At 35.8% G+C, this 22,205-nt stretch overlaps 1 long non-coding RNA gene across 1 annotated transcript in view; it reads left to right on the top strand.

Moving 5' to 3' along the window:
- Nucleotides 1-21,646, top strand: part of LOC141559516 (uncharacterized) — a 49,077-nt gene extending 27,431 nt beyond the window's left edge. The window contains exons 3-4 of the long non-coding RNA XR_012487456.1: nucleotides 20,515-20,552; nucleotides 21,064-21,646. This is a non-coding gene — a long non-coding RNA (uncharacterized LOC141559516). The remainder of the gene's footprint in view (nucleotides 1-20,514; nucleotides 20,553-21,063) is intronic.
- The last annotated feature ends 559 nt before the right edge of the window (nucleotides 21,647-22,205 follow it).

Genomic DNA, 22,205 nt, shown 5'->3' with positions numbered 1-22,205 from the left:
CTGGTGAAAGAAAGCTGGCCCTGGGGCACAGATGACCTTCACTTAGCTTTTACAATACTGTCTCCATCTTATGAGATAGCTTTCACAGTTCACTTCATTCCCTCCTCCCTTCTCCCTCTCTTTTCCCTTCCTTCCTTCCTTCCTTCCTTCCTTCCTTCCTTCCTTCCTTCCTTCCTTCCTTCCTTCCTTCCTTCCTTCCTTCCTTCTCTTTTTCCCTCCCTTCCCTCCCTCCTTTCCCTCCCTCCCTTCCTCCCCCTCTCCTTCCCTCCCTCCCTTTCTTCCTTCCTTTTTCCCTCCTTCCCCTAGCTTGCCTTCCTTTTCTTCCCTCTGTCCACAGAGGGTATCTTGCCCTTATTTAAAGATGTTCTTTAAAACTTTTTTTTTTCCTTTTGAATCTCTGAATTGTCCTAATATATCTTGGGGTTTACTTGCAAGATTTCTTAAGGACCATGCCTTAAACCAAAACCACCCTGACCCTCATAGATTGATCAACTATGGCCAAGCCAAGCCCCAAATGATTATTGTTGGGTCCTGATTGACTCAAAGTGAATTCATTTCTGATTTGGCCAGAATGTCTTCCCTTCCCAGGTTCATTTATTTAGAATTTTTCTTTTTGAGTATGTGAAAGAGGTCATTTTTTGCTTCAGTTTCTGTCTAGCTTTAATTACTAAATGGATGTGGCCTCAGTTAAACTGAGACCTGTTGAAGACCTTAGTTTTAAAATGCCAAGGTCTTCCACTGTATCCAGAATCATCTTCAATCATCCTGATTTATATTAACCACTGGACCAAATGACTCTGGAGGGGAAGGAAGGCAGGTGACCTTGCACAGCCCTCCCTCCTTCACTTAAGTCCAATTCACTTGCCTATCATAGCACTACCTCCCTGATTCAAGGTCCTCCTAGAGAACCAAGGACAAGCAACAAAACATTGCTTCATTTCCCTGCATTCCTACTCCAGAAGTGAATCCCCTCAGGATGGGTGGGGCAACCTTAACTACAGGTTAATAAAGTGCAACTGGTGTTTGTGATGTCATGAAAGACTCCTATCTGGGATGTATAACCAAAAGCTTCCATCCTGCTCTAGGTGTGTCTTCTCTGGAGAGAACTATTATTCTCAACTTGCTGATTTTAATTTTAGCTACTTTATTTTTATTGCTAATTCAATCCCCTACTCTTCCTCTACTGGGGAATCTTGCTGCTAAACAAATTGGAATTAGATTAACACATGGTTCCCGTACTTGGAAGCATTTGAAATATCCTCTTTGCTGGTTTTTTTGAAGTTTTTACTGGTAAGAGGATCTGAGATAATATCTTTGTGCAGGGGGAAAGGACATCAAAGTAAGGGTTATCTGAGATCTGGGACAAAATGACAGATTCCCTCTCTAAGAGGCTAAGCAGGGAGAAGTGTCTGTAGACTCAATAGTGAATAGGATTTACAATCTAAGACTAGACTAGATCTTTTAGAGTAAATTTATTTTTTTCTTTCTCGATTTTTGCAATAATTTGTGATGTATGGATGTTAACTATTCTCTAAAGTTTTGATAGAAATCTGTAAATCCATTAGGATCAGTTTTTTTTTTTTCCTTAGAAGTAATTTTATACCTTGTTCTATTTCCTTTTCTGTGAGTAGGTTATTTAAGATCTCTAGCTGGTCTTTTAATATTTGGGTATTTTATATTTTTGAAGGTAGTTTTCTATATTTTGGTATTCTCAGTTTGCATATAACTGAATAACATGTTATTTTTCCTTTTTTGTTGTGATTTCAATTTGCTCATTTGCTATTTTATTGATTTGTTTTCTGCTTTTTATTTTTTAATCAGATTAGCTAAACTTTTTTACTAGTCTTAAAAGAACTTTTACTTATCATTTCTATGTTTTTTTCTCATTTTATCTATTCTCTGCTTTTAAAAATCTCTTATACTTATTTTAGTTTGCTTATTTACTGACTGATTTTTAAAACATCTATTCAGTTTATTAATTTTTTTTCCATTTTGTTAATACATTAAAGGTTAGGTATGATTCTTTTCTATCAAGGACTCTTATGCATCTCATAAACCTTGGTATGGTAAATGGTTTCATCATGTCATTTCCTGTTATATAGTTATTATTTTTATTATTCTTTAGCCTAGATGGTGATTTAAAATTTCATTGTTAAGTCTTAAAATATTTATTTACTTATTATTTTGGTAATATCTCTGTGCTCTACAACATGGCCAATTTTTGCAAAAGTTCTATGTGGTACAGAGAAGTGTTGATTTCATTTGTTATCCTGTGTAAAATATGCCGTGTCTGTTAACTCTAGTTTCTCCAGAAATTTACTTAGTTCCAAATTTCCATTTTCTATTTGTCAAACTTAAAAAAAAAAAAAAAAAAAACTAATTAGAGGGATATTAAAGTCTCCTATCACTTGTTATTATGTCTTCTTGAGACTCATATAATATTTTATGATTTTTTTGTATGCTAAGGCATTTAAAATGTATAAATTTATTTCTGATAATGATTGATTTGTTATATATGGTTCCTTTCAGCACACTATAGTTCCCATGCTTATTTCTTTTTTGTAATGTCTGGGCTAGCTTTTTGGAGGATCTCTGAATGGGCCTTGGTCTTTAGGTGGAGAGGTGATGAAAGCAGAAGACATACCAGATCAAAATCTGGTTCTGATCTTTTCTGTGTCTGTGTCTGAGACTCTTCTGTGTTCCCCAGCCTTTAAATACCTCTGTACAATTATATCACTGTAGCATACTAAGCATGTGCCAGCTTTTAGGAGAGCCATTACATCACCATATTATACTAAGTATGTGCTTAACTAGAGTAGAGAATCATTATCTCATTAATCACACTGAGAAGGTGCTTAAGTATAAATATATCTTTTCAGAGTTCTGGCCCTCTAAACTTTTTTATTATATATTTTTGTTTTTTTCTGATATGATAACTCCCACTTTTTTTGAATTTACTGCGTGCTAATTTCTTTTCTTTCCCTCAGTTTTATTTTGTGCAAGTCTTTGTTTTTTAAATGTGTTAATTGTAAAGCAACAAATTGTAGGGTTTCGTTTTCTTAGGCAATGTTATTTGTCTGTTTTGTTTGGATTGTTAATACATTTACATTTAATGTTTTAAAAGTTAAGTTCTTATTTTCCTCCATTTGTCTCTAAAATTGAGGGTTTTTTTGTTTAATTATGATTTTCCCTCCTTCTTGGAAATACATTATAAAGTTAATTTAATTTTTTTTTTTAAAGATGGTGGTCTTCCCAATGGCTCTATTATCTTGATCCCTGATTCTTTCTTCTAATTTGTTAGCCCTCATTTTAGGGTTCTATTAATTTTCCTGTCTTTTGTCTGGTTATTATCATCATCTTTTTCCCTTTCAGTCAAGTAGATCCCTCATTCTTCTCCCTTTCAGTCTCTTATTCATTAACTTTTAAAATTTCTTTGTGTATTTGTATGTGTGTGTGTGTGTGTGTGTGTATGTGTGCTCATTTTGAGCAAGGATTTTTTTCACACTGAATCATCCTTTTTTTCCTTGCTGTATATGCTAGACTTTCATTCTCTGATTCATGGTTCCTCTAATCTGGTTGCTTCTTTTCTCTGTATTCTTTGTACAACAAAGCCAATTATTGCAAATGTCCAAGAGAATACCTTCCTAAGTAAAGCATCTTCCCACCACTAAAAATGTTTTACTTAGAAATCTCCTGCCCTAGATGTACATTCTTTTACTTCTGCAAGTGCTAGCTGATCCCAGGGGTTCCAACTGTACTCCCTCTATAGGACAAGTAGTCTTTTCAGTTACCAAACACCTAGGCCAAGATAAAGTTTTTATCTCCCTTCATCTAAAGGAACATTCATTCATGGATTCCATTCCCAAGTCCAAAAAAGGGCCTCCTTCCTTCCCATCGTCATTCATTCATCCTCTTCCTCCTAACTTGCTCTTTTATATAGACTTTTCTTCTGGGACCACAAGAGTTATCTTCTCTTCACTGGGAACTCTTGATTTGAGTCTAGGACATCACTCAATTCGCCTCCATCCACCGTCATGTAACCTCCCATATTTTAATGTAGGTTCACAAATTTTAATGTACATTCACCTGTAGGCAGGATTTTACCACGTTGTGTACACTAATGCCTCACCTTTCCCCTGATGCTTCCCCAAGATTTATGCTTTCATTCCTGTCTCCTAATATATATTTAGAAAGGCATTTCTTACAGGTCTTTCTGTTGTTATTCTGTTGCTGTCTGAATTTATTCACTTTTGCATTTGTCATTTGGGGTGTTAGAGATGTATACAATCTCTTCAGCTCTGGTTTTCTTTTTTAAAGTTCCAGATTCTCTACTTCTCTAACATCCTTTCTCCCTCCTTGAAGGCAAACATTTTGATTTCAATTATATATGTGAGGTCATGCTTAACATATTAACAATATTAACTATGTGGCAAAAGAAAATATAAACAAAATAAAAGTAAGAATAAAGAGTATTTTTCAATCTGCATTCAGAATTCCTCCTTTATTTTTCTGGAGGTAGATAAGCTTTTTCATCATGGGTTCTTTGGAATGGTTTGGATCATTGTCTTAACAATATATATTATATTAACAATATAATTGTTAACAATATTATATGCTGCTGTTATTGTGTACAATGTTCTCCTGATTCTGCTTGCTTCACTTTTCATCAGTTCATATAAATCTTTGTGTACAATGTTCTCCTGATTCTGCTTGCTTCACTTTTCATCAGTTCATATAAATCTTTGTGTACAATGTTCTCCTGGTTCTGCTTACTTCACCAATTTTCATCAATTCATATAAGTCTTCCCAGATATTTCTGAAATCATAACCTTCTTCATTCTTATATCACATCAGTACTTTATCATAATCACACGTCACAACTCATTCAGCCATTCCCTTGTTGAGAGACAGTCCCTCAATTTCCAATTCTTTGCCACCATCAAAAGAGCTATTATAAATATTTTTGTGCAATTATGTAATGGCATTTTTTGTAATAGCTATTTTTTTGCATTTGTTTTTAAAACTTTTGAATTTCAGATTCTCTTCCTTCCTTCCTCCCCACCTTCACCCCCATTGAGAAGGCACATGTGAAGCTGTGCAAAATATTTCCATAAAAGTCATGTTGTGAAAGAAAACCTAGATTCCTCCTCCCTCCCAAAAAAAGTCTCAAGAAAGAAAAAAAGTAATAAAAAATATGCTTCAATCTGCATTCAGACATGATTAGTTGTTTCTTTGTTATGAATTGCATTTTTCATCATAAATCCTTTTGAGTAGTTCTGGATCATCGTATTGCTGAAAATAACAAAGTCATTCACAGGCTGATTATCCTACAATATTGCCCTCATTTTGTACACAGAACATTTTACTTTGTATTAATTCATGGAGGACTTTCCAAGTTTTTCTGAGAGCATCCTGCTCATTCAAATGGTGAATTCTTAACCCAAAAGCTTCCAACTTTGATTACTATGGTTATTTATCAGTCATGATGCATTATGTACCTAATGTATTACACTGATATTTTTATTTCTTCAATATCTTTTTTTTTTTGTATCTTATTGTTACAACTAGCTTTTTTAGTACAATTTTTTTTTAGTACAATATTAAAAACAGTGATAAAAACGGACATGTTTGCTTCACTCCTAATCTTGCTGGGAAGACTTCTAGTTTATCCCCATTACAGATAGCTCTTGGTTTTAGATAGCTATTACTTTAAGGAAGAGTACATTTATTCACATGTTTTTAGTGTTTTAAATAGGAATGAGGGATGTATTTTCTCAAAGGAATTTTTCTTCATCTTTTGAAATAATCATATGATTTCTGTTGGTTTTGTTACTGATACTGTCAAATATGCTTATAGTTTTCTTAATATTGAACCATTTCTGCATATATGTATTAATCCCACCTGGTTATAGTATGTGATTCTTGTGATATATTACTACAGTATCTAGTATTCTATTTAAAATGTTTGTATCAGTATTCATTAGGGAAATGGGTCTGTAGTTTTCTTTCTCTGTTTTTAGTTCTTTGTGGCTTGGGAATCAGCACTATATCTGTGTAATATAAGTAATTTGGTAGGAATCCTTTACCTATGTTTTCAAATAGTTTATATGATATTGGAATCTATTCTCCCTTTAAGTATTTGGTAGAATTCATTTGTGAGCCCATCCAATCCTGGGGATTTTTCCTTATGAAGTTCAATAACAACTTACTCAATATTTTTTTCTAACATAAAGCTACTTAAGTATTCTATTTCTTCTATGAATCTAGGAAGTTTGCATATTTTAAAATATTTATCCATTTCACTTAGATTATCATATACAATTTGGCAAAATAGTTCCTAATAGTTGATTACTTTAATTTTATCTTCATTTATATATTTATATATTTCACTTTTGAAATAAAAAAAAATTCAAAATTAGTGGTTTGTCTGTTTTATTAAGTTCTTTAAAACACCATCTCCTAGTTTTATTTATTAGTTCAATGTTGATTTTTTTTTTTAACATTGTTTTCTTAATTTCTCCTTTAATTTTCAGGATTTCAATTTTGGTGTTAATTTTTTGGGGGAGGGAGTATTAACCTGTTTTTTAGAGTTTTTTAGTTGCATGCTTTTCATGTGAGATATTTTGCCCCATTTTACATCTGCTCTTCCCTTTCTTTCAGTGCATTCTTCTTTATTAACACTTAATTTTATTTTTTTAGATAACATCTCATCCTATTTAACACATAACTCACATCTGTGCTCTTTTTTAAAGTTACACTATTGTCTTCCCATGTAAAAATGTAAACAATTTGACATAATTGAATCACTTATGATTTCTCTTTTCTGTTTAACTTTTTTTGTTTTTGCTTCTTTTTGAGTCTTGTATTTGAAAATCAAAATTTCTATTCAACATTGATCTTTTTATTAGTAATGCTTGAAAGTTCTTAATTTTATTCAATATCTGTTAGGTTCTTACTAAGTGTTAAGTCGTTACTTGACAATTCTCTAGTTCCGGCCTTTACTGGGAGTTATACTTGTGAATTCCTGGGGAAGAGCATGCATGCTTAGGAGGAGCAAGTTCATTGGTTGAAGTAATTCTTCTCAGAAGCCCTTGCATTATCCGCCCATTCTCTGGGAGGATAAAAGAGGGCAGCTCTGGAAGAAAGAGGGAGTTTTGTCTGGAGCCAAAGGGCAAAATGTCACAAGGGCAATTGTAGTGTTCACCTAATTGCTTTGCTACTAATTCTCATTCATCTAGATCCAATTCTTTTTCCAGAGAAAAACAAGGACATATAACCTTCATAGTTTTTAAAAGTTCAGTAATCTCCTCCAAAATTATAATCAATCCTTGGCTTTTCATAACCTTGATGATGCTCCCTAAACATTTTCCTTGAACAGAAGGCGTTTGCCCCATTTCACTATAAGAGATTGCTGGTTTAGCCCTTAACAAGTTAAGTTCCTTATTTGTCTATTAGAATGCTCACTTAATCTTTAACAAAGTTTCATTGTTACTCACGGTTCTGGGTCAGAAAGACTGAGATCTGGATCGGAGGCTTTTCCACTGGAATCAGGATCATGTCTGTCCCTGTTCAGGCGCCAAATTGCTATGGTCCAATCTAGCTTCTCTGAAGGGCTCAGAATAAGTCCTTAAATGTGAAGGTCTGGGCTAGCTCCTCTGAAAGGCTCAGAATAAGTCCTTGTTCAGGATAAGCAAAAGTCCTTGCCCCATGTTGTGGACGCCAATTTGTAATGTGCTGTTGTCTCCAGAAGCTGCCGATCATTCTCTAGGAGGAGATCTGCTGTGTCAACTCAAATATCTTGGGCAGATTCTTCTTCCTGTAGAGAGCTGACTTCTCTTCTTGCAGAGAGCAGCCTCGTCTCGTCCAGACAAAACTCCCTCTTTCTTCCAGAGCTGTCCTCTTTTATCCTCCCAGAGAATGGGCGTGGGATAATGCAAGGGCTTCTGGGAAGAATTACTTCAACCAATGAACTTGCTCCTCCTAAGCATGCAAGCTTTTCCCCAGGAATTCACAAGTAAAACTCCCAGTAAAGGCCGGAACTAGAGAATTGTCAAGTACCGACTTAGCACTTAGTAAGAACCTAATATCTCTCATTATCTCATTAACACTTAGTAAGAACCTAACAAATATCCATTTTTTCCCTTGAAGGATTATACTAAATTACATTGAGTAGGTGATTGTTGCTAGTGATCCTCACTCCTTTGCTCTCTGGAATCCTCTTCCAACTTCTCCTTTCCTTTAATGTAGAAGTTGCTAAATCTTGTGTTATACTGACTGTTGCTCCACCATATTTGTATTGTTTCTTTTTGTCTGCTTACAATGTTCTCTTCTTGACCTGGGAGTTCTGGAATTTGATTATAATATTCCTGAGAGTTTTCATTTTGGGATCTCTTCAGGTGAATTTATTTTACACTCTAGTTCCTAAAATGTCAAGGCAATTTTACATAATAATTTCTGGAAAAGTGATGCTTTTTTTTTAGCATTCAGATAGTCCAATAATTCTTTTTTGATACCCATCAATTGGAGAATGGTTGAGTAAATTGTGGTATATGAATGTTATGGTATATTATTGTTCGGTAAGAAATGACCAACAGGATGAATACAGAGAGGCTTGGAGAGACTTACATCAACTGATGCTGAGTGAAATGAGCAGAACCAGGAGATCATTATACACTTCAACAATATTGTATGAGGATGTATTCTGATGGAAGTGGATATCTTCAGCATAGAAAAGAGCTAATCCAATTCCAATTGATCAATGATGGACAGAATCAGCTACACCCAGAGAAGGAACATTGGGAAATGAGTGTAAACTGTTTGCATTTTTGTTTTTCTTCCCAGATTATTTTTACCTTCTGAATCCAATTCTTCCTGTGCAACAAGAAATTCGGTTCTGCACACATATATTGTATCTAGGATATATTATAACACATTTAATATGTATGGGACTGCCTGCCATCTAAGGGAAGGGGTGGAAGGAAGAAGGGGAAAATTCGGAACAGAAGTGAGTGCAAGGGATAATGTTGTAAAAATTACCCATGCATATGTACTATCAAAAAAAAGTTATAAGTATAAAATTAATAAAAAAAGGTACATTGGCTTTTCAAATATTTTATATATTCTGTGATCATTTTGAGTGGGATTTTTCTTTTTCTCTTCTAATTCTGAGTTTTGTTGGCAATATACATAATAATTTCTGTGAATTTCTTATATCTTAAAATGTTTCTAAATTGATTCACATACTCTTTAATATATCATTGTAGTCTATTTGTTAACATTTTATTTAGTTTAATTAAGGATGTTTCTTTCTCCCTGGTTTTAGTATTTCATTCCTTAGGAGTTTAGAAGGTTTGTCCCACTTTTACATACTATTTATATTGAAGTTTATATACTATTGAAGTTAATTGTTCTGTGACATATTTGTTAGATTTCACTTTTAAAGTCCAAACATCTATGGAATGTTCTATGGCAGATATAATATGTAAATGATTGGATTTGGATTCAATAAGACCTTGTATTGAAACCCTATCTCAGACACTTATCAGTTACTTGACCCATAGTAAGTTAGTTAACCTCTTTCTGTTTCAGTTTTGACATTGTAAAATGAAGATAATATCACTAACCCTCAGAGGGTGTTGTGAAGATCAAAAGAGATAACATATTTAAAGTGTTTAGGTGAAAGTGCTATATATAATTGCTACATATTCATCATCATTATTATTGTTAATAATAAAAACAGCTTGTTCAAATTTTTATGATGTTATTTAATTTTTCTTCTGTTAATCTAAGTATTTATTGTCTTTGCATTTTTTAATTTCATCTATTAGTTTTAAAAATTGTTCTGGCTCTGCTTTGTAACACATATAAGGCTCCTGAATTCTATCACTGCTGTGTCCCTGTCTCTTAAAGAAGATTAGAATTTGAACCTTTTGGTCGTAACTATCCACTGGAGGAGATACAACCTACTAGTTTCATGTATATGAAATATAGGTTTATAACAGGTAGTGATGGTGGTGGTGGTATAGCACAACAGTATTCATTGATGTCTCAATTCATAAATTTAGAACATCTCTCTTCAGGTTAGACATTCATTAAACTGGGCCTTTAATAGGTGATAAGAAAATTGTACAAGTTTGGAGGTAACATAAAAAGGAAGATTTAGGATAATACTATGGATTTTCTTGAGGGGAAGGAAATTGATACTTGTTTTGTAGAGGGAGGGTATATGTTTATATAATTAGGGAGAGGAGAGATAAAGAGAGAGTTATTTTATATATTGACAGAGCTCTCTGCTTTCCCAGATATTTTTTCCTTTTTGGAGGAAAAGCCTTATTGTGTATATAATAGCATCCTAAAACCTTTTTTAAAAAGATAGGTTCTTACCATCTTCTAGATACAATATTAGCAGAATCAACTTGCAGAAAAATATACTTTTAGAAAATTTTTCAGAGAGTGTTCAGTTTTTCTTTTTTTGTGTTACTCATCTTGAGTTTTCCCTGAATCCAAGTTGTACATTCCTCATTTGCCTTTCCCTCTGGCAGGGCTGGCCAATGTAAATAAAATAAACCTGATTACAGTTTTATGGAAGATGTAGCCTAGAAAGCAACAAGCATAAAATTTTCCTAATAAAACTGTTACATGCATTTAATGATGAGAACACCTGGTTCATCATTACTGTTCTAGTTAAAATTTTGAACTAAATCAGAAACAAAATAGGACTCCCTTTAAAGATTTACATACTATTTTCCATTCCCTCTCCACTCCTCTCTTTTCTCCCCATCCATAGAAACCATGGTTTCTATGGTTTTTCCATATATCATAGAGGCAGTCCAGCTTGGATGGCAACATATAGACTAAAGCAGTGGTCCTCAAACTTTTTAAATAGAAGGCCAGTTCACGGTCCCTCAGACTGTTGGAGGGCTGGACTATAGTAAAAACAGAAACTCACACTCTGTCTCCGCTCCTCAGCCCATTTGCCATAACCCGGTGGGCCGCATTAAATGTCCTCAGTGGGCAACATCTGGCCTGCAGGCTGTAGTTTGAGAACCCCTGGACTAAAGTGTTGAAGGTCTCAAAGGTGATGCTTCGTATTTGTAATTTTGGTATTTAGCTTCAGAGTAGCTGCTAGAAGCAGCACAGGATGCTGGAGAAGGGACTACATGGAAGTTAATAGAAAGTAAGGTTCAAGATCTCTCTGCCCCAGATTGTGGATAATATCATGTTCACTGAGATGTGCCAATCAAAATACCTCTCTTGCTCTGGTCCTTAACTTCTACATAACTGTCTTTCTAGCTCCTCCCTAATCATCACATATGGTGCTTACGATGAACTAATGGTGGTAGGGAGGACCATTTCTTATTTTTTATATTTTTTTCTCTAGTCAGCCAGGAGACACAATTATCTCAAAACAATGGTATTTAATGAAAATGAAAAAGAAAATAGAACAGAGGTATACTTTCCCACAAACATACACACTTATTCCTATCTATATGTAAAGATATGTAAATATATACATATGTATGTAATGTAATATAAATAAATCCACGTATATATTTATGTGTCTATGTATATGAATATATGCATACATATACATATGTACAGTCCTGGTACAGTGCTTGAGCATACATAACTAGCTTTGCTTTCATTCTCTGGATGCAATCCTTTTAAAAGAGAGTGACTTTTTGAATTTTTTTTTTTTTTTTTACAATTTTTTTGTTGCTATTTAGTCAATAGGACTTAATGCCTTATATGAAGATCACCTGGTTCTGCTCATTTCGCTTAGCATCAATTCATGGACGTCTTTCCAAGCCTCTCTGAAATTTCTTACAGAACAATAATATTACATAACATTCATATACAACAATTTATTCAGCCATTCCCCAACTGATAGACATCCATTCAATTTCCAGTTTCACCTTTTTCAGGAATCAGTGGGATTGTTGAATTGATCACAGTTCACAGAGCAGAAAAGGGCAAAGGGGGGAGTGTGGGAGTGGAGGGTGGAATGATGAGGGGAGGATGAGAATTCAATGAAGCAGGCAATGAAGTGTGTGTGAGTCATCTCTAAAAGTCATCCCTTTTCCAGATTCTCTTGGATGTAATTGTGAACCCAAATGTGAGGGTCTTTTGATTCAAGAGATAACCTGTTAGAGTGGAGGAACACTGGATTGAAAAGCAGAGGCCCTAGGTTTGTAGTCCAGCTCTGCCATTTACTATTTGCATGCATAACATGAGCAAGAATAATATTCACAACTATATATACAGTACTTCTAGGTTACTTAGGTTGTCTCACTTAATCCTCACACAACAGCCCTTGAGATTGGTGCCATAATAATAAAAATAAAAACAATAGAGTTGAGGAAATTGAGGTTGAAAGAGATTAAATAACCCATTGCAGCCTGGAAGTATCTGGCCTGGATGCAAACTCACATATGTCTTCCTGACTCTTGAGTTCACTGCTTTTATCCACTAGGCCAAATAAGCACTAAACCTTGTATCTCACTTTCCTCATTTGTAAAATGAGGGGGTTGTACTCCATGACCCCGAAAGTCTTTTCTAGTTCTAAATCAATGATGCCCCTAGAATTTAAAATAAATCACTTTTATTTTGAGCAGGATATTATTTAATAGGAGAGGGATTATGCTTGGAGAAAGGTAATACTATGCAAAACTGAAGCAAATCTCAGGGAACTCAAACTAAAAAAGATAGGGAGTAATGGTGTTCATTTCTTCAGATTCATAAATGTAGGAAATTTATTCATATAATAATGATAGGCAGAATTTATATAGTGCCTACTATGTGCCAGGCACTGTGCGGAGTGCTTATAAATACTATGTCATTTGATTTTAACAACCCTGAGGAATAGGTATTATTTTTATTCCCATTTTATAGGACAGTAAACTGACCTATGTATCTGTCTGCCAGAGCTTGTGATAATAATCAGCAAGCATTGGCCAGAAACCTACAAACAAAATTTTCTTGAAGGCCTCTAGTTAGTTTTATAATTTGATCAAAGTGTAATCCTTTGAATTCTCTTCTCCTAAAGTCCCTGGGAAATATAAAGCAAGTGCTTGTTTTCATGGTTCTTCCTTTGGATAGGGTTTCTCACCATGTTGGATTTCTTAGTCTGGGGAATTCAATATTGGTTTTTAAACTGCAGATGGTTGAGGAAATACCATAGGTCAGCTCTAGCTCTCATGTTTCTTGGTTCTAGAAACCCATAAATTAGGACTGATGTAATATGTCCTGCCACCTATGTGGTTGTTGCCTTCCTCTGGTTCTCGTATGATGGATTTTAGACATGAATGAAAGTGGGCTTATTTAATCTTTTACCCATGTCATAAAGAGTTAGCTAGGTGGCACAGTGGATGGAGTGCTGGGATCTGAGGTCAGGAAAACTTATATCTTTGAGTTCAAGTCTGGCCTCAGACACTAGCTGTGTGTCTGGGCGAATCACTTATTCCTGTTCATCTAAGTTTCCTCACCTGTAAAATGAGCTCTGTTGCCAATAAAACTCCAAATAGAGTCATAAGGAGTTGAACTTGTCTGAACAACTATGTAAGAAAAAAAGAAGAAAAAGTGAGTTGGGCTGTTGAATCACTGAGGGAAGAGGGGAAAAGGGAATTTATCCAAATCCATATGGCCTTCAGATCTATTTTTAACAAAAAGTCAAATCTGACTGTTCATTCCTTTATTTAAAACATAGTAATTTTGTTATCAGCATAGTCAAAAGTCTCTTGTTGTGGATGAAAAGTCATTAAGACATAATTTCTGTCTTCACGGAATTTATTGTCTAGTATATGCTCTTCAAAAGAGCTGCCTCCCCTCCTAGTTACTTTCTAAGTGTTGTGGTGGAGAAAGTGCTGTATCTGGGAGACAGAAATATGTGAGTTCAGATATTTCAGCAGACACTAGCTCTGTGATCCTGGGCAAGCCATTTTCCTTTCTCAAAACTCAATTGCCTTATCTATAAAATGAAAGTCATAATTGCACTTATCTAATTTGAAACCATATGCAAAACAGCACTCTGAAAATCTTAAAGTGTTCTAAATTCTAGCTATTATTAATTATAGTGAGGATATACTAAAGCTTCTTGTGATTTTCAACTTGAACTCTCTTCTTAAATTTGAACACTTCTTCAACACATAAAGATGGGCCTCATCTAAAAATACTACCTGTCAAGTTTCCAGGTTGTTGACTCTTTGAAGGACTTGGGCCCTGAAGAGACCTTGAAGCTTCTGATCCACCTGATTTAATCAGCAGACCTATTCCCATTCACAGATGATCTGTCTGAATGCATTTCCCAGTGATATATTCCCACTCCTCTACTGTCTCCATCTCTGTGCTACAGAATTCTGCTACCACTACTCTAAGTATGCTCCTTCATTCCTATCTACTTTAACCATATATCACCTATATCCCATTTTAGGTCTATTTGTCCCTTCCATTGTGCCTTCTGGAACCTCTCCCAAATTAACACACTTCTTTTGACATTGAAGCTTTTTTGTTAATCCTTTCATCTTCTGGGACTTAATGAGATCTCATTGCCTCAAGATGATACTACCCCAAACTGGAATACTCCTGATTCCCTATCGCTGCTTTAATATTCTCCTTATCCCACTATTTACTCAGCAACCTTTTGCCTATTCAAATTTATTATCCAAAACTATGTCTTGGTGGCTGTTATCTGTCATCCTTCAGAGACATTAATTTCTCTTCTTAATGACTCAGACTCCCTTTTCACATCATATAGATGTTCTTCAAGAAACATATCAGATATTTCTTCAAATACTCTTAACTCTTTTTCAATCTACCCATTTCACATGATTTCTCTACTACAATGGTTATCCTTCTAACTTAAGAACTCCAAAATTCCTTTTTATATTATCATAATAATTTTATACCTTCTGCTATTTTTCATAGCCATTGTGACTTCTAAACCCTACATCCTTCAGAATTTTCTCAGACCCGTGCTGAAGCTATACATTCCTCCTATTCCAATCTCAACCAATTCAACATTTATTTAATCTATTTTTCTCTCAAATCCCCAACTTGTTCTCTTGTCTTGTGTTATACTATGCCCTGCTAAACCACAACTCCCGATAACTCCCATCATCCACCTTCTCAGTCCTCTTCATGGATCTGGAGGAAATCACAATACAATGTTGACTAGGATCACTATAAATTTATATTATCTAATCTCAACTAAGCCTTAACAGACAATCCTTCTATTTCTCTCTGATTGATTCTCTATTGCACTGACCACAGCAACTATTCTAGAACTGTTTTTCTTCAGACCTACTACAGCACCTCACCCACTCAGTTGTCTTCAAACTTCCCTGAAAAAATTTGGGGTCATTTCCTGAGAACTTCCTTTTCTACTCTTCCCCCCAGTGATAGCATCCCCCATCAGATCCACTTCTCTAGTTTCTGATGAAAAGACGGCCCTTCCAACCAAAGCCAAGCATTGTGTGTGCTCAATCCCATTCCCACCCCTATCATCTTCCATCTTTCCCTCTCAGATGTAACCAGAATCTCCCCACATTTCAAGAACCCTTTTTAGATCCCTCTTAGTTCCCCACAGTCATAGCTAACTGTGACACAGCCTACTGTCCCTTTTCTCTCCTTCCCTGTTTAGCTAAACTCTCTTGAAAAGTCATCTCCTGCTCATCTCCTCTTTAAGAGGAGAACTCTCAATCTTTTTAAAATCCTCACTAATTTAGCTTCTGACCCCATCATTCAAATGAAACCACTCTTTCCAAAGTTGTCATTGATCTCTTAACTGCCCAATCTAATGAACTTTTCCCTATTCTTATTCATTTTCAGTCCTCTGAAATCTGACCCTGTTAATCACTTTCTCATCCTAGATACTTTCTCTGAGTATTTGTTGTTGTTGTTGTTGTTGTTGTTCTTTCCTGTTCTTGCGTGGTTGACTACTCATTTTTATTTGGATTTTTATCTGGAGCTTCCTCCTAACTGTATCTCCCCCAAGGGTCTCTTCTGGACCATCTTCTCTCTTCTCTCTGTACTCTCTCATTTGAGGACCCCAATTTCCTTGTGTCCAACTATCATCTCTATGTAGACAATTCCAGATCTGTAGATCCATTTGAGTCTTTCTCCTAAACTCTACTAGTGTATCATCAACTGCCGATTAGACATGTAGAAGTGAATGTCCTGTAAGCATCTTAAAACTTAGCATGTACAAAAGATGATCCATCTTTTCCCCAAAATCCCAGCCCTCTTCCAAACTCTTTCCTATCACTTCTAATGGCACCATAATCCTTTTTCATCTAAATTCAAAGCCTTGGTGACATCCTTCACTCTTCACTCTCACTCCAATCCTGCTTTTTCCTTCACAACACCTCTCACAGACACATCCTCTCATTGGCCCTCCCAGAGCCACGACCCTCCTTCAAGTCTAACCCATTTCTGGTCTGGAGCTCTGCCCAGGACAATCCATCCCCACTCACCTGCCAAAACTTTCATTTTATAGCAAAGTTCTGATCAGGTAATTGCCTTACTTGGCTAAACTCCAGGGACTGCTTGTTGACATTTAAAACTTTGTAAGCTGGTCCATATTCCTGTCTTTTCATTCTTCTTACACATTGCTTCCCTCCAAGCTCTCCAAGATGTAGCCCAAAGATCTCTTTGTTATTCCTCACACTGCTCCTATTCCTGTTTTTGTTGCTATGGTTCCCATACAGAATGATTTCCTTCCTTACCTCCATCTTCTAGAATTTCTGCCTTCCTTCAAAACTGTCTTTTCCCTGTCCTCTTGATTGATTAATTTGCCAATTGATGTGTAGCATCTTTAAAGGTCATAAAGATAAGAAACCCAGTGAAGACCTTCTTTGTTTTGTAAAGTTACAAGTCAAGGCTTTTTGTGGGCCTGCAGAGCAGCAGCACAGCAGGCAAGGCTGATCTCCTAAAGCCATCTCCCTCCTACTAACTAAGCACAGAGATGATTGAGACATCTCTCCCTGTAGGTAGACTTGGACTGACTGACACAGGATAGTAAATTTTGAGCTGTAAGAGAACTTTGATATCATGTAGTTGAACCCCTAGGGATCCACAGATAAAGAATTGGAGATCCAAAGAAAGGGAGTATCTTGCCCAAATAATTTGCATAGGCAGTAATTAATTGAGCTAGGAGTCAAACCGGTTGTTGTGTTTTGTTTACTTCTCTAAATGGGTCATTTATTTGTTCAGTTACTCTGTTTCTATTGGAGCCTTGCCTCTCTTAACCTCTCCCTTAACTAGCAAAGTTTATGGTTGGTTGCTTGGTTGTCATCCTGTGTTCTCAAAGAAGACCGAAATGACATCACTATATTAAAGTTAATGTGTCCACCGGTGGCCAAGCAGATAAATATAAGATCAATATAATATTCTGCCATAGGTTGGATACAAATAGTTCCTAGGAACATTTGGGGTGGATTCTCTTAACTTTGCACTTCTTGCATTTCTCCAGGGCTTTGCTCACAGAGACCTTCCCAGATGTCATATAATCGATTCTCAAGTTCTTAGGAGAGATCTTGACAATGTCCTTGCATCACTTTTTCTGACCACCTTGTGAGTTCATGCTCTGTGGGATTTTTTCATAAAAGAGTCTTTTTAGCAAGCATCCATTTGGCATTTGAACAATGTGCCCGGCCCAGAGTCGTGTTCTCTGCAGTAGAGTTTGAAGGCTTGCCAGTTTAATTTGAGAAGGACCTCTGTGTCTGGACCTCCTCCTGCCAGTTGATCTTCAGAATCTTCCTAAGACAATTCAAATGGAAGTGATTGTTTCCCGGTAGGCTGTCCAGGTGCACAGGCACACCACCCTGAGGTCAGCACAAAGGTGCTTCAGTTTGGTGGTCAGGCTAACACTTCTTTTCTTCCACACTTTTCTTCAGAGCCTCCCAAACACTGAGCTAGCTCTCCAGTGCATGTGTCAGCCTTATTATCAATGTTTGCATCTCCAGAAAGTATAGTGTCAAGGTAAGTAACTACTGTAACTGATATTTCTACCTACAGATGGTGTGTGGTGCTGGCTGATGGAATAACTATGTTTTCTTGGCGTAGCACCAAGTAGTAGAGAGTAGTAGAGTAGTAGAGAATCGATCCACAATTTGTTGCATCTTTGCTTTAGAGGATGCATTGAGTGCACAATCATCTGTAAAGAAAAAGTCATGCACCAAGTACTCTCTCCACTTTAGTTTTGTCTTGTTGCTTTTTCAAGTTGAAAAATTGACCATCAGGGCAATTGCTGACTTTGATTCTGTGTTCATCCTCATTGAAGATGTTTGATGATATGGCTGAAAACATTCTAAAAAGCATGGGAGCAAGCACACACTTGTTTCACTCTGCTGGTGACTGGGAAAGCTTGAAAGCATCGTCCATTGTCTAGAACCCAGGCGAGCATGCCATAACAAAATTGATGTACAAAATTGGGCAACCAAATTTTGACATTATTTTCCATAAGCCTGATGGTATCAAAGGCCTTGATCAGATTTAGAATTGTGTATACAGACCTCTCTTCTGCTCCTGGCATTTTTCTTGGAGTTGTCAGGCAGCAAATACCATGTCTACTGTTCTTTGGTTCCTTCTGAAGCCACATTGGCTATCCGTAGATGAATTTTCTCCAGGTGTAGAATCAGTCTATTAAGGAAGACTGGAGAGATTCTTGCCAGCAATGACTAAGAGAGAGACCTCTCTGTGATTTGCATAGGAAAGTCTGTTCCTTTTATCTTTATAGAGATGGACAAAAGAGGCATTTTTAAATTTCTGGGGCATAACCTCCCCTTGCTAAATAATCTGAAAAATTTTAGTCAACTTTTGTATAAGCAATGGCCCTCTACTTTGTAAATCTCAGATGGAATAGAATCAACACCCAATGCTTTGCAAAGTAGTCTAATGACATTTAAAATTTCTCCTTTAATTGGAATTTTAGCTAGGGAGTAATTGAATTCAACTTGAGGTAAATGGTCAATAGTTTTAGCATTGATGATGGTTTGTGGAGAATACTATGAAAGCGTTCAGTCTGTGTCTCTAGTATTATCTCCTTATCACTAATCAATACAACTCCACCAAAACTGGGTAGTTAAGATGCACCATAGCTGTTTGGCCCATAAATATAGTCTTAATAAATCACAAAAGCGCGTTGGATTATTACTATCAATATAAAACTGAATTTCATCTGCCTTCTTACTGATCCTGCATCTTAAATTTTGGTCATACTTTACTTTTGATGGAACCGAATGCTACCTTTTTAGAGATGGGTGAATTATCCTGCTAGTACATCATTTTTCATTGAAAAGTTTTTGAATTTTCCCATCAATTTCATCAAATTAACCTTGATCTTTGCATGTGTTCTGACTGAGATGAGCAAATGCAGTAATGTACAGCAAATCTCTGAAAGCTTCCTATTCCTTTTTTACTTCACTATCACCAACTGTGTGTTGACTCAATTTACCCTTAGGCCAGGATTGGGTAGGCAGACAATTTTTAGGGCAATTTTTCTAGCCATTTCTCTCACTTGGGGGTGAGCAGTATGATCCTTAAAAGGCTGCTCAGATATTCAGGGGTTATGCCTTTTGATGTCCAACTCACAGTAGCTTTTAGACCTGTTGGTTACCCTCAACATGTTTTAGCCCATCTGACAAAATGGTTTACCAGAGTGTGGCTACTCTCACACCAGAGGTACTGGTCTTTTCTGAATAAAGATATATATATAGCAAGTTGACTCTCATAAATATTAGGGATGATTTTGCAAAATCAAATGGATAGAATTAATTTTGTAAAATTTGTTACAATAAACTAAAAAATATATATTCTTAAAAAGGAATATATAGATATATGTAGATATAGTTAGATATAGATATATGTATATATAACACCTGCTCTGTGCTAGACACTGTGATAAGCATATTGTAAATCTTTCATTTATAAAACATCTCTGCAAGGTAGGTTGCTGTTATCCCCATTTTATAGTTGAAGAAATTGAGGTAAATGAGTTGTCTGGCATCACACAGCTAGATATGAGACTGGATTTGCACTCAGGACTTTGTGATTTCCATCCCAGTGTTTTTATCCACTACATCGACATGATTACCTTGAGACTAAGAATGTACCATCTAAATCACAGTTTGATATTTTTAATTTCTCCTGTAAAACTTTTATCTTCAAGTTTTATTTTTCTACGAAAATGCTGCAGTTAGATTAACACTATTCTTTTCTCAGTCATACAATCTTTATGTAAGAGATTTTTGTCATTATTGTAGAGTGAGGCTTAATACAGGAATAGTGGCCCCTGATTTTCCCAGTTGTGAGAAAGGTCCAAACTGTAGAGATATCACAGAATATGTTAAGATTCATATTGACAACAAAGTAAATTTAAAAGAAAATATTGCAAACTGGGGCTAAACTGTGGTATAGACAATATTATTTAACTACTACTTATGGTACAATTTTTATCTATGAAGTTTTTGTTAACATGTTATTTTTGTAACATGTTATTTTTCTCATAAAACCCTTTAGGAGGCGAATGGGGAGAAAACACCAGCCCTTTCCAAAAGGTGAGATCTGTGGTTTTCAAATGAAGGCCCATTATATCTTTCCTTACTCTTTCCACTACTCTCCTTATGAATATGACTCAGTTTACTCTTTTTTGTGGTATTTCCATCTATCTGATTCTATATGTTTCAGTATTTAAAATCCGCATAGTCCGGTGGAGAGATCACTGTTCTGGAAGTCAGAATCCTAGTTGTGTACCATAGCCTTTGGCAAGTTGACTCTCATAAATATTAATTTCCTTAATTTCATATCTTGCCTCCACAATTATCTGTGACCCACATTGTTTTAATTTCCCTTTGTTTATTCCTTCATCCTTTGAACTGGCATGGTAATACCTGCCATGGCTACTTCCTGAGCTTTTCATCTGGATCACATGAAGTGATGTTTATTTAAGAGATTAAATTTTCAAATCTCTTATATTTTTTCACATATTAGACAACTTCCTTTTCCATATTTGTTATATGTATAGCATGATTTTTTATCTTCACTAACATTGTCTTTTCGTACCAACAGTTATGACCCAATACTCTTCAAAAGATTGTCATCCCAAGGTCCAATCAAGGTTACCATATTCTCATCAGATTTCATCATTATTGAAAGAAGACCACTGGTCCAGAACTAATCAGACACCCCACTTTTATCAGACTAGACCCAAGACATTACACCTTCCAAAGCCAAAGTTCACACTTGTACAATCCTGGAAAGATGAGGAAAAACCCCAGCAACTATCCTGCGATCAGAAAATGGCTGACTTGTTACCCTATCTTGATAGTTGGAATATGGCTAAACCACCCATACTCCAGAAATGCCATTATATGGCCACAGTTTTGCCTTCGATATATAAAGAGTACAGTATTAAGAGAATTTTTTTATGTTTGCCATCCTCAGAATAAAATATGAAATCCCATCTTAGACTTGACCATAAGATTCTGTCTTTAGTTCACTAATCCCTGGGCAGAAAATCCTTTGGATTCTGACCAGATTCCTAAAGTTCCATATTATCTGTCCTACTTCAACCAGCAAGCCATGACTCACACTAATTGACATTGCTTTGAGGTCCTACTTAGTCCCTACTTCTACAACAGAACTCCATTAACATGCCCATATCTCCAGGCTGAGGCTTTGCTGTTGTAATTCTAAGAATACACCTTAATTGTATTATGTTTATTACTATTTACTAACATTATATAATTATAATATATAAATGTATATTATCAATGTTATAATATATTAAAATCTTATATATATGTAATATTGTCATAGAGTTACAGTAACATCACTGCCATGTCTTGACTAGTGCTCTACATCTGTGACAAATTCAGACCTGAGTCCCTGGATCAGGGCTTCAGGTTCGACGTCAACACATTCTCAACTCTCCTCCAGGATCAGGGCTAACACCAGTCTCTGCAAAGATCACAATTGTGACTCTACCAATAGTTTGCAACCCTATATACACCTTCATGAAGAATAGTCATGATTATTCCATTATCTGGTGTTCAATTCTTGGTCAGGGCAAAAGCTATATCATCCTTTGGATGCTCTGGACCAAAGCCACAGATCAATCATTTAGCATGCTGTCATTTTGGTCACACTTCTCCATGGAATCAAATACTAACTTAAGCACATATTTGGACTATTACTTCCATAGCATACCT

This window comes from Sminthopsis crassicaudata, chromosome 3 (genome assembly GCF_048593235.1).
Source record: "Sminthopsis crassicaudata isolate SCR6 chromosome 3, ASM4859323v1, whole genome shotgun sequence".
Classification (NCBI taxonomy): Eukaryota; Metazoa; Chordata; class Mammalia; order Dasyuromorphia; family Dasyuridae; genus Sminthopsis; species Sminthopsis crassicaudata.
Note: the sequence above shows the minus strand (reverse complement) of the source record. Positions and strands in the feature narration are given on the sequence as shown.